The following is a 12,466-nucleotide window of genomic DNA, read 5'->3' as shown; positions in this document are numbered from 1 at the left end:
TATTTTCCTGACATCAAACCTAAATGAGCCTTTTTTTCTTTTTCCAGGCATTGCTTCTGGTTCTGCCTGTTGGGACAAAATAAGTTCTAGTACCCACTTTACCTGGTGAGGAGAGAGGAGAGGGGAAGGGAGGGGAGGGAAGAAGCAGCTATCATGTTCGTTCTCCAGGGGAGAAGCAATTCCTTCAAGCAAATCTCATATAATGTAGATCCAAGGCCCTTCACTGTCCCTAGCTGCTTTCCTCTGGACCTTTATTTAATGTTGTAAGTGTTGCAAAGTGTTTTACTAACACCATTTCATTTTATATTCATAACCACTCTGAGAGGTAGGAGCTATTGCTATCCCTATATTACAAAGGAGAAAACTGAGGTAGAGAGGTTAAATGATTTGCCTAGGATCACAGTGAAGTATCTGAGGCTGGATCTGAATTCAGGTCTTCATGATCCCAGGTCCAGCTTTCTATCCTCTGTGCCATCATTACTGAACACAGTCCTTGAGATGAGGCACAGAGGGATAATCACTTGCTTACGTCTGAGGACCCCTCTTAACGTAGACAGAGATCTCATTTGTTTTTATTGGCTAAAACATCACACTTCTAACTCATGGTTAAACTTGGATTCTATTGACTCCAAGCATTTTTTCAGAACAACTACTGTATCTCCCTCATCTTGTATTTGTGAAGTTAAAGTTTTGTACTTAAGTGCAAGACTTTTATCCATGTTGAATTTCATCTTATTAGATTCACCTCAATGTTCTAAGTCCAACGGTGGGCAAATTTTTTATGTAAATGGACTGACAGTAAATATTTTAGACTCTGTGAACCAAAATCAAGGATATCATATAGGTTCCTACATAACGAGAGAAAACAAATTTTCACAAATCTTTTATTGATGAAATTCAAAATATAATACTAATAACTGATTACAATTTTTTTTGTAACTGGTCTACTGATGAGAACAGAATTCTTTTGGGGGGGATAACATTTCATTCAATTATGTTCAAAGTGTTCCCTATCATTAAAAATGATTGCAAATGTTCATCTGTTTATGCTGATCTGTAATGAGATTTTACATCTTTCATCCTTAAAAATGTCTTTTCACAAAAATGAGTATTGCCAAATATGGATATCAATCCATGAGCACATAATTTTAGTTGAGTGTATTCATTGCTTGGAAGGCATTTAGAAAATTCTATTAGATTCTTATCTTGATATTTGCCTTTTGGCACTGTTGCTGTTGAGTCATTTAACTCATATCCAACTCTTTATAACCCCTTTTGGGGTTTTCTTGGTAAAGATACTGAAGTGGTTTGCTATTTCCTTCTTGAGCTCATTTTATAGATGAGGAAACAGAGGAAAACGGGTTAAGTGACTTTCCTAAGGTCATACAGTTTTTAAGTGCTTGAAGCCAGATTTGAACTAAGAAAGAGGAGGAGTCTTTCTGACTCCAAACCCAGTATTCTATCCACTGCACCTTTTGTCCATTTGACATGCCACTACATTATAAATTAATCACTTTCAATTGAAGTTGAGGTGGAAGCTTCTTAATTGCATAGTTAAATAGAGTTTAAAATATAGAAATTCCTTTAGCATTTGCATCAAGGTCCAAAAAGCACTATAGGAACTGTAGTTTGAGTTCAGAAAATATATTCACCCTAAATTTGTGTGGGAATGGAGATTTCACTTCTTGTTTGAACTTCTGATGGTATAGACATATATAAAGCAGTCTGATATTTTGTGATTCAAATTATTAGTTGTCAAATTGGCTTTACTGTGGCATATGTTTTATGTCTAAGTGCTATTTTGCCTCATAATTTTAGTTGAATTCATTAAAAACATCATCATGTCTGCAGCTGGTTCTTTGTAATGACAATTCCCTTTAAAGATGTTTTCTAGCTATCTCTGGCAAATGATAAAAAATTTTCCCAGAAACAGAAGCTGAGCTTGTTAGTCTATAGTTTGAAGATTGTTCTTCCTTTATTTAAAATTAGGACAACATTTGACCTTCTCCCATTGTTACTTCTTTGATTTCCTGTGGTCTTTCAAACATCAGTAGTGAGCTCAGCAAAAATATCTGCCACTTCTTTCACAATGAGAGGGCATAGGTCATTGGGCCCAGGGACTTGAATTCATCAAGGTCCTTGGGTATCAACTCCCTTTTAGTAATTTTGTTCTGTTATTTCTGGCTTAAGGGTGTAAAATGTTGTTATTTTTCATAATCCTAATCCCCCAAGCAAGGGTCCAATCTTTTTTTTGATTCTTTTTTCTCTTGATATTGTATAGCAATAGCCCTTTTTGTTGCCCTCAGCTTCTCTCATCAGCTTTAGCTCATTCTGAACTTTAGCATTTCAGACACCATTGTTACAAGACTCTTTCATATTCATCTTCTGTTGCCTATCCTTTCTTCTGTTTTCTTCTACATTTATTTTAAAAATGTAAGTTGGTTGGTCAATTCCAATGCATCCATACTGGTCTCTAGACAAGCATGATTTTTATTCCTCGATGGAATTGTGTCTTTACGGAACTATGCCCAAAGGGCAACTAAACTGTCCATACCTCTTGAGCCAGCAATACCACTAGGTCTATATTCCAGAGAGTTCATAAAAAAGGGAAAAGGACCTATATGTACAAAAATATTTGTAGCAGCTCTTTTTGTGGTGACAAAGAATAGGAAATTGAGGGAATGTCCATCAATTGGGGAATGGCTGAATAAGTTGTGGTATGTGAATGTAATAGAATGCTATTTTGCTATAAGAAATGATAAGCAGGCAGACTTCGGAGAAACCTAGAAAGACTTATATGAACTGATGTTGAATAAAGTGAACAGAACCAAGGGAACATTGTACATAACAAAAGCAACACTGTGTGATGATCAACTATGATAGACCGCTATTCTCAGCAATACAGTGATCCAAGACAGTTCCAAAAGACGCATGATGGAGAAAGCTATCCACATCCAGAGAAAGAACTATGGAGGGAGTCTGAATGCAGTTCAAAGCAGAGTATTTTCACTTTCTTTGTTTTTTTAGTTTCTTCCTTTTTTCTGTTTCTCTTTTCACAACTTGACTAATGTGGAAATATCTTTAACATGATTTCACATATATAATCTAAAAAAACGAATTGTCTGTAGAATTTTACTCTTCAGAATCTCCCATCCCTCTTGAGTTCCCCTGAAGCACCTTACTCCATATACTGCAGATACTATGAAAGCCTATCTTTTGTCTGAACCCTTTGAATTCTGCTTCCCTAAAGTCTAGGGCTCATGCCAGATTATGTTCAGGTTTCTTCTTTTTCATCATAAACTCTGACTGAGTGGTCACTTCCCCCTCAAATTTTCCATCATTTCCATCCCAGCAACCAGTTCTTCTTCCCTGTTAGTTAAAATCGTCTCTAGAACAGAACTTCCTCTTTTTGATTTCTTCACTTTTTAGAGGAAGAAATTATCACTAAGTCAAGTTAAGAAATTATTGGCTGCTCTATTTTTGGCATAGAGAGCTCCTAAGAGCTCTGGATAATTGAACTCTCCATCACTACATCACGTCTCTGAGACAGACTTGTGACCTGTTTCCCAAACTCCTCAATTATTCTGTTTAAATGGTCAGTAGTACACTCATATGACATAATCACTTCTGTTTCAAACTTCTTCTTCCTTTATTTAAATATTCTCCATCAAGCTTTTTATCTCATTACTTTTTAGTTTAAAATCCTTTTGATTAGATTTGCATGACACTTGGCCATTTTTCTTACCAATCTATTTTGGATGTACTCTCTATGGCTAGGAATACATCAACACTAAACTAAACTGTGCTTCAAAAATCTAAATCCTTTTTGCAGACACTATTTTGTTAGTTAGCTGTTTACTTCTCAAATTAATTTTTCTCTTCTATAAACCATATTTTCAATGAACAAAAAACAGGCAAATGAAAACTACACCCAATCATCAAGTTTCTTGCCCAAGATTTTATTATTATTTGTAATTTCTTTTAGGTTCCTTCTAAAAGTGTCATTTGTGCTTATGTGAATCTTCAGAAGTGGGCAATGTAGTCCATTTTAATAAATCTAGGGAGGTTCTTTCTTAGGTCTTAGATACATGGCCCAGGAAGATAACAGAATTCTTCATGTCAGGGCCTGACTCAGATTAATTTCTTGGTAGTTCATTGGAATTTAACATTTTATATTATCAGAATGTAATGACTCACTTATAGGTCAGCAAGGGAAGGTTGACTTAGTCTTTGCACAGAAATGACAAAAAGGACATAGTACTCAGCTTGGTTAGACCCTTCTGTAGGGAAATGCATCTGACTAACAAGTACCTTTCAGGACCTTAGGACAACCATCATCAAGTCTGAACCCCAATTCCACATGGTCTGGTCTTTTTATGCAAATTATGAACAGCAAACTATGAAAATAAGGCCTGATGTCACTAGAAGCTGCATCGCCAACAATGTTTCTTGAGCCTGAAAACCTCTCCCCACCTCCCACTCTCACTCCAATCATATCCTGGGAACACCTTCCTCGCTGTTAGAGAAATAACTAATCTAACCTGGGGTGTAGTAGGGGGCAGTAGATATTGATCCTATCATATCTCTCTACTGTTACCAGAATAACAAATGGTTGCTTCATTATTCCTAAGTAGAGAGTCATCAACAACTCCTAATTTTTTCTTCTTCCTCTACTCTTGCCTGGATTACCTTTTACCTGATAGCTCCTGTGGCTCTATTATATTATTCTTAGCAAGACAAGTAGCTTTCTCTTGCTCAAAGCATCTAGTTCTCTCCTTTTTAGGAAGAGCTCCAACTCTGGTTTTAAACTTTAACTGTACAAGAACCTTTTCCTTTGTTTCTATTCTGCATAATATTCTTGACGCTTGCCACTTTTGCCTAACTAGGCTAATATAATTCACTGGAGCCTTTGGACTCATCATCATTTCACTCTTCTCCTTATAAGACCATTCCTCAACAACATAGTATTTGTTAACTATTATAAGCCAACAAAATTAAGAACAAATTATGTCCAACCCTACCTAAGATAGGTCTGAGTCTATATGTATTATGCAAAGGAGAACAGAAAGTAAGGGCTCTTTATAAAACCACTATTTTCTATTACATATAGCTTGATACACACACACACACACATATACATACATACACATACTCACATATATATACATACATACGCACACACACAATTCAACATGTTACTTTCAAAGCTATCCTATTTGTCTGTTTCCTTCTGAGCTTGTTTATCTTTGTTAATCGGGGCCAAAGCATTTTGAGGATGTACAATATGAGAACTAGTACTAAGTTTGTTTTTTTTTTTTATTTCCCTCCCTCTATATGAATTCTGTTATTAGTTTTTCTATCTCCCTAAAGTAATTCTTTGGTAGTTTAATTGGTATGGCACTAACAAGTAAATTAATTTATGTACTGCTGTCATTTTATTTTATTTTTTATTGTTGTCATTTTAATTATGTTTGTTCAGCCTATCCAAGAGCAATTAATATACTTCTAGCTATTTACGTAAGTCTTTATTTCCCATAGTGTTTTATGATTGTGTTTGCATAGTTCTCATGTGTCTTAGCAAATAGTCTCTCAATTATTTTACACACTGTATAGTTATTTTGAATGGCATTTCTTTTTCTCTATCTTCCTATTGAGATCAGCACTGATCCAGACCTTCAGCCTGCTTCTCTTTACTCCAGGGTCTTCTCCAGTGCTTGGGATGGAAGCTATTCCCTGACCAGACTTATCTCAAATTGCCAGCTCCTGACTCCTGTCATACTGTCTCCTGCTCTCATCTGCTTCACAGAACGCTATACCATCACCTGGCATGAAGCTGGCCACTGAGGGAGGGCCTTAAGCAAATTTAAATGACTTTCCTCCCACAATGGGCGTTTCCCTAACCGTAGATAATCATCAGCATGTACTTACCCTCAGGGGTTAGCAGACTGTACCTGATAATACTCTCCCCATTCTAGTGGTTCCTAACTCCCAGGTGCCATAATACAAATCCTATATCCTGTTCCCCTGAGCCTTCTCCTTTATTTCCATCCTCTCAACCAAACTGCTCAAAGGTCTCACTCCATACCTATCCACTACTCTCTGTACTCTCTGGAATACCTGTTCCATAGTTAACAACTTCATCTTAAATGTTTTCCTTTCCCACTCCTTTCATCTTTTGACCCTCATTGCAACCTAGTTCCTTCCTGATGACATGGCCCCCTGACCCCCTTTTCCAGTAGTGGTTGCATGTTTACTCATATCCCTGTAATTCACTGGTCATGGGGCTCCCCAATGACACTTCCAGACTTTCCCTCCACTACCATGAGTCAATAACCTCTCCTCCTTTAAGACTCATTCCACCTATCAATCAAAATTCTGTTACCTACTGACTCCTAGGATATTCTCCATCTTTCTCAATGAAGACATTCCCCCTCTTCACTTTCACCTGCTAGCTTCCCTGATTTCCTTCAAGACTTATCTCAAATATCACCTTCTATAAAAGGTCTTTTCTTGCCCTCCTTACCCTAGTGCCTTCGCTTCAAAATTACCACCCTTTTACACTGTATATAATATTGTGTATATTGTTTGCATATCATCTCATATTAGGATGTGAGCTCTTTGAGAGCAGGGACCATTCTTTACCTTTCATTCATCACATCACAACACCTGGAACACAGTTAGCCCTAAATAAGTAAAACTTTAATCGGTTGCATGACCAATTCATTGATCTGTTCTTTCTCTTTTTCACTGACCAAAGTGTTTGTAGATATAAATTTCCCCCTCAGGATTACTTTTCCTGCACCCTCAAAATTAGGCTATGTTATTTCATTGTCATTTTCTTTGATGAACTCTATTGTTTCTATGATTTCTTCATTCACTGAAGATCCTAAATAAAGGTAGAAGCACCTTCTTCACAACTTTATCTTTTTAAAATAGCTTTTTCTTGATATCTTTTTTTACATTGCCTAAGTTTCTTCCTTTTATCCCTTCCTCTCCTTCCCCAAAAGCCATCCCGTCTATCAAAGAATTAACAACATTAGTCTTAAGGGGTGTTCTGGACCAAATGACTAACTGCCTACTCTTTCTATAATAATTTTCTTTTATATAATAATTTGTAAGGTATATCATTTGAACTACATAACAAATTTATGAGGTAGGTAAAGGTATTATCACCCCTCTTTTACAAATGAAATAACTAAGGTTCATAAAAGCACAGTGTAGTGTATCAGCAGTATGCTAGAACCAATTGTACTGGCTCAAGCTGATTGATAAATTTTCATTATGAGTAGTTAAACTTGGGAAATAGGTAACACCATGAATCAGGGCTTGATATATCATCGTGATTGTCTAGACTTAAGAAAGTGCTAATAATTCACATTAAACTTAAAAAAAAAATGTATCTTACATACATTGCCTCCTTCCCCCAGAATGTCTGTTGTTAAACAATTACCAGCACACCCCAAGAACCAAAAAGACTCGGTTAGGTTTAAATATGGCTTTAGAGACTTAGTAGTTGTGTGTCCCTGGATAAGTCACTTAACCATTCTGATTTGCAGTTTTTTTCCATTTGTAAATTGGGATTAATAACAGTACATGCTTCAAACGCAATCCACTGACTTTTGAGCATAGGAAAAGCTCAAAAAGAAAAAAGCAATGAGAGGTGACTGCAAAAGACAAATGTTCTTTTCTGCTGTTCAATTATGCTGGGGTTTCGTCCACAGTTAAGCCCAAACCTCCATCTTATTTTGGAACAAACCTCTGACCTTTCTCCTCTCAGGTCCTTTTGTGGAAGTGTCCTATGGAGTAGAGAAGTCTGGAAAACATCAGCCTAGGAGATGTTATTTTTATCTAAATCCTTTCTTTTCCCTGCCTCCCTCATCAAATTTCAACTTTGAAATAAAGTTTTTGATGCATATGATCTAATGTCCAGTTTTCCCCCGGGCTACATACAAGAATTTTATACTGATGGGACTTCAGAAAAAGTTACTGAGTACATAAAAATAGAAGGGTTGTCTAGCTGAGGACTGAGTTCTCATCTGCAAAGAGGGCAATGTCCCAGAGCGGTGAGGCCCTGCCTTTCTCCTATTCCACACTAGATGTTGGAGGACATTTTTGCTACATGAAAACTGCCCAATATGATCATGGAATGTCAGAGTTAGGGAAGACCTAAAAGGGTATCTGGTTCAAGCCTTTCATTTTATAGTGGAGGAAACCAAAGCCCAGAGAGGTAGTAGCTTGCTCAGGGTCATCAAGTGGTCCCCAAACTCCTAAACCAGTATTCTTATCAAGCTGTTTTTTAGCTAATAAAAAAATTCCAGGAAGCTTATACCAACAATCATATATGTCATATAGCTAGGTGCAAAGGGAGAATTTTAATTGGAAAAGGAGAATAATGGCTTCCTGAAGGAAAGAAAGACAAGCCAATTTTGAAGGCAAAGATGGTATACTCTGAAACAATGATAATATTACTGGCTAGTAAATAAGGCCTAGAATGAACCAATGTTAGAGAAGCTTTTCTTCTCTCAATATCCAATTCTCACTGAGGCACCTCTCCTTTTTAGGGAAACGAAAGGAATTCTAGAAAATAACTTAAATATTTGTAGGGGTGGGAGGAGAAAAAGAAATAACAGTAAAGGGTCTGCATATATTTCTGTTCATAGCTGTTTTATAGAAACTGTCTTTAAAAATCAATTGACATGTCATGGTGTAATGAAAAGGCATCTAGCCTTAATGCCACACAGGTATATATGGGTAAGGTCTAGCACTACCATCTGTGTGACCTCAGGTAAGTCACTTGACATCTCTGGGCCTTAGAGTCCTCATATAAAAGAAGGGATTTAGAATAAGGGAGAATAGCCCATCCATACATCAAGCTTAGTATTTGTAAAGCATTTGTGTGTGTGTATAAATATACATACATGAATACATACATATATACATACACATGTATGTGTGTATATTTACACACATCTATGTATGTGTATATTTGTATACACACACATATTGTTGTTTAATCATTTCAGTCATGTAAAACTCTTTATGAACCCTTTTTAGGGGAATTTTCTTGGCAGAGAAACAGGAATAGTGTGCTCTTTCCTACTATAGCTCCTTTTCCAGATGAGGAAACTGAGGTAAACAGGGTTAAGTTACTTGCCCGGGGTCACACAACTAGTAAATGTCTGAGGCAGGATTTTAACTCAGGTCTTCCTGACTTCAGTCCCAGCACTCTATCCAACTGAGTCACCTAGCTGCTCACACAAATACACATACAGATAGGTAGATGGATAGACAGAGAGACAGACACATTTGTTAGAATAAGGGTGCAAGTATAAATGGAATCTCACCTATAAAATGCCCACAAATGTTACAGGGCTGTTCATGTGAATTAGTAACTAATGTGTCTTGGGAATAATAATGCACGTCACTTTCCTTGAGAGATCTGATGGGGCCAGGCTTTGGTGCCTCAGTGACTCAGCAGCTTGCAGCTCCAGTGCAAGTAGACAGGCTTCAGAAAGATCAGGGTCAAACCAAATACACCCTCAACAGCTGCTGTTCTAATACCTTGGGCTAAAAGAAGTCACAGAACCTTAAGTATTAAAGTTGGTCCCAACCCTCACTTTACATTAGAATTTCCTATATCACATGTAAGATAGAATTAGAACATATGCATATGTCATAAAGATCTCCCACTTATGATGGGGTGTATGGGTAATAATAGTGCTGGATGTAATGATAAAAATACATAACGTATTTTTATTTCTCTTTTCTTATTTCTCTTACTGACGTATGGCATGATGTTAAAATTTATATTGTTTCTTTCCTTGGGCACTCAGGGGCCAGCTTCCCCACCACACCAATAAGAAATAATGTCCACATTCAGTTAGGAAAAGGGAAAACACCTCAACTAATAAATAATAATATAAATATAAAATAAATAAAAATGAATGAATAAATAAAAGCATCTCTTTCTTCTTAATGGCAAAAGTCTTTCTCTACCCTGCTGTCATTAATCATCCACCACGATAGCTGGCTTTCAAATTTTATTAAAAAATAATCAAGATAGCATAAGAATTTGAAGAGGTACTGACACCAGCTGCATTTGGCTAGCAGCCTGTGTCTCTGTCTCCTTGTGTGTCTCTGTCCCTGTGTGTATCTCTGTCTCTATGTGTATGTTTCTGGGTGTCTTTGTCTCTGTCTTTATGTGCCCTTCTGTCCCTTTGTCTCTGTGTGTCTCTATCTCTAAATATTTCTCTGTGTGTGTGTGTGTGTCTTTCCATCTTTTTCTCTCGACTATCTCACTCCCAGTAGCAGAGTTCATTCATTCTGTGTGTTGCCTGGCATGGTCTTTTCTTTATACTACCTCTGATTTCTGTTTGCTATTAGCCTGAACAAATGAGTTTTTTGTTATTTGCCAAGTGCATTCATTGTGTAAATGGCATTTGGTGGGAAAATTATCTCATCTAGACTAATAAATTTTCTCTGAAGGGAACAGAGGGTATCCAGCCTCTACCAACCAATCTTTTGTTTCTCCTTTGGCAAGAATCAATCTCCCTTGAAGAAGAGTGGATAGAGAAGACTAAAGATTTACCTACTGATGCCTCCTTCAAGACATATCTAGACAGACTCATGTGAATACACATAAAGTAAGAGAGTAAAACACAGCACACACCACCCCTTTACATTCCTACGTGTGCTCCAAACAGGACAGCATGGAAGGTTTTGAGCTCCAGCTTACTGCTTACAGTAGTCTTCCAATAATTTGAATAAACTTGAGTTGGTCCCATTCACTGCTGACACACCAGGGACGTTCACTATTTCTGGACATACCAGATTCATGACAGCCACCTTCCCTGCACCACCTTTGCCTGTCTTAAGAAACTTCAAGCCCACATTCAGAAAATAAAGATAATTCTTCTCATCTGAGTCCTAGACCATTTCTTTCTTTGCTCAGCACAAGGAAGAGTGCTATGTGTATGCATATGTGTGCATGCTTATGTGCAATTTAGAAGGCTCTGCAATGTTCTGAGGCTTGATGCAGTCAGCATATCCTCAACCAGAAGCATATGTATGGAGGATCTATTCTGCACTGGACCTTTGCTATGACAGATGTTTCCCTGATTTGTCCCCTTTTGTGTGTATGTGTGTGTATGTACACACACACACACACACACACACACACACATGCACCATGTAGCTCCAGAAATAAAAGCAACTGGCCAACTGGGCCAAAGCTGAAAGAAAGCTCAGTCATGAATGTATTTGGTGATGAAAGGAAAGTCTAGTGCTGCAAAGATCAATATTGCATAGGAACCCAGATTATAAGATTTATGAACCAAGGAAAGCTGGATGTGGTCAAACAGGAGATGGAAGGTTCAAACATTGATATCTTAGGTGTCAGTGAGCTTAAATGGATGAGAATGGGTGAGTATGTGGTAGCCCTCATAATCAATAGAAGGGTGAAAAAAATCAGAACTGGGGTATAATCTCAAAAATGACAGAATGATCTGTTCAAATCCAAGGCAAACCAACATCATGGAAATACAAGTCTGTACTCCAATCACTGAAGCCAAAAATGCCAAAGTTACTCAATTCTATGAAGACCTACAACATCTAGAAGTAATGCAAAAAAAAAGTCACATTCATCATAGGAGATTGGAATGCTAAAGTGGAAAATCTGAAAATAATTAGAATGACAAGATAGTTTGGCCTCACAGTACAAAATGAGAGTACAGGGAAGAGACTAATAGAGTGTTATCAGGATAACTCACTGGTCACAGCAAACACTTGTTTTCAACAACCCAAAAAGTGACTGATTCTACACATGGGTATCACCCAATGGTCAACATGGAAATCAAACTGATTATATATTTTGCAACCAAAGGTGGAGAAGCTCCCCAGTCAGTTACAACCAGACCCAGAGCTGACTGTGATCACATGCTTTTTATTGCATATTTCAGACTTAAATTGAAGAAAGTATGAAAACTATCAAACTGCATACAGGTATGACCTAAATAACATCCCTTATGAAAATGTAGTGGAGATGAAGAATAACAGAGTTAAGGGATTAGAACTTGTAGACAGGATGTCTGAAGAATTATGGAGAGGGTTTGCAATATTGGACAGAAGGTGGCAATAAAAAAACAAAGCAAAAGAAGAGCAAGAAAGCAAAATGGCTGTCTGATGAGGTTTTACAAGTAGCTGAGGAAAGAAGACAAGCAAAAGAGAGACAAAATATGCCCAACTGAATTCAGAATTCCAGAGAATAGAAAAAAGAGAAGGTTTTCTTAAATGAGCAATTCAGGGAAGTAGAAGAAAACAATAGAATAGGAAAGACAAGGGATCTCGTCAAGAAAATTAGAGATATTAAGGGAACATTTCATGTAAAAACGGGCATGATAAAAGACAAAAGTGGTAGAGACTTGACAGAAATAAAAGAGATTAAAAAGAGGCGGCAAGAGTATCCAGA

General features: G+C 37.2%; 1 protein-coding gene across 3 annotated transcripts in view; it reads right to left on the bottom strand.

Annotated features, from left to right (window-relative positions):
* LOC140527135 (proto-oncogene Mas) overlaps positions 1–12,466 on the bottom strand; it is an 83,297-nt gene that overhangs the window by 26,310 nt on the left and 44,521 nt on the right. Inside the window, exon 1 of one of the 3 annotated variants that reach the window (XM_072643844.1) lies at positions 9,345–9,631. The exons of the other annotated variants lie outside the window; for them this stretch is intronic. The gene's annotated coding sequence lies outside the window, so the exon portion shown is untranslated. Of the gene's footprint in view, positions 1–9,344; positions 9,632–12,466 lie in introns of those variants that run through there. 3 annotated transcript variants of the gene reach the window in all.

Source organism: Notamacropus eugenii, chromosome 2 (assembly GCF_028372415.1).
Source record: "Notamacropus eugenii isolate mMacEug1 chromosome 2, mMacEug1.pri_v2, whole genome shotgun sequence".
Taxonomy (NCBI): Eukaryota; Metazoa; Chordata; class Mammalia; order Diprotodontia; family Macropodidae; genus Notamacropus; species Notamacropus eugenii.
Note: the sequence above shows the minus strand (reverse complement) of the source record. Positions and strands in the feature narration are given on the sequence as shown.